Consider the following 1,527-nt stretch of genomic DNA (forward strand, 5'->3'; position numbering starts at 1 on the left):
AACATTATAAAGGTATTATAAAGTAGAAAACCCTAACTCTGTGTTGTATTTAATCAGTACTAACTATAAATTTCTTCATCATCATGTGTTACCTGAGTTTGTTTGTTAACAGAATATCTTGTGAACCATTGGATAGATTGTAAGAAAGCTCTGAGAAAGTAAGCTTTGAATGTACATCCACAATTTATTAATGTTTAGAGGCAGTTCAGTACAAAATAACTATAGCTCATTCTATTTACATACATATATGACAGCAATCAAATCAACCAAGAATAAAAAATCTTTCCAAAATTATTGTTTTAAGTCTGAAGAGTAATATGTCTGCATAGATTTACTGCTGAAGGATGATAAAGCTTATGGAAACAAAAGACTGTATGTCAAAAGTAATCTTTAAAATCTTTCAAAGAAACGAGTTCAGTTGTGGAACATAACCTCAGTGCTGAGAGGTCATCTCAGACACACCTTATTAATGTAATTAGGTTCTGACAAAAACCTGGGACTCATTAAAACACACCAACTTCTTACTGACACTGCACCAAAACTATCAAAATAATTTACAAAAATAAATAAAGGTTGTTTAAAAACCATTCCACTAGTTCTGAAATAATTTGATAATCGGATCAGTTGATGTGATCCAAACAAACTTACCAATATGCTTTTTTTTTACCTCCGGGAAGTGGCTGAAAATCAGCTGGCAGAGCGTGGGGAACATTCGACTCCTGGAAAATGTCTTTTTTCTATGTAATACAAAACTCAGGCAAACTTGGTATCAAAATGAACTTTATGACAAACTTTTCAAAAGTTAAAATAAAGTGTTGAACTCTGAGACTACACCGAGCCACAGAAGGAGAATTTCACTTTGTAATCACAGTTAGAACAGAAATACACCTGCATTTGTTTTAATATAGAACATAAACTACAAGAAATGAGAGGAAACGGCTGATTTTATCAGATTAGAGAGGCAAATTTAACATAGACCTGTATTACACTAAAAAAATCAAAACATTTGTGTTGGATTTACTTAAATAAATTATGTCAACAGGTTCTACTTAACTGAATTGAGTAAATCTAACACAATTACTTCACATTCACTTATAAAGTAAATGAAAGTAAATGAGTAAATGAATCCAGCACAAGTCAGACTGCTGTCCTCTACAGAAATACTCAGATGACTCTGCAGTTGTTGGGTGTATCAGAGATGGACAGGAAGCTGAGGACAGAGAGCTGGTGGACCACTTTGTGGCATGATGTAGGGACAATCATCTCATCTTGAATGTGAACAAAACAAAGGAGATGATTGTAGATTTCAGGAGAAATAGTGCTAGATCAAACCCTGTTTCCATCATGGGAGAAGAAGTGGAGGTGGTTGAGGAATATAAATACCTCGGTGTTCATCTGGACAACAGACTGGACTGGAGACTTAACAGTGAAGCAGTCTACAAGAAAGGACAGAGCAAACTGTACTTCTTAAGGAAGTTGAGATCCTTCAATGTCTGCAGCAAGATGCTGCAGATCTTCTACAAGTCT

The sequence above is a fragment of the Austrofundulus limnaeus genome, unplaced genomic scaffold (assembly GCF_001266775.1).
Source record: "Austrofundulus limnaeus strain Quisiro unplaced genomic scaffold, Austrofundulus_limnaeus-1.0 Scaffold594, whole genome shotgun sequence".
NCBI lineage: Eukaryota > Metazoa > Chordata > Actinopteri > Cyprinodontiformes > Rivulidae > Austrofundulus > Austrofundulus limnaeus.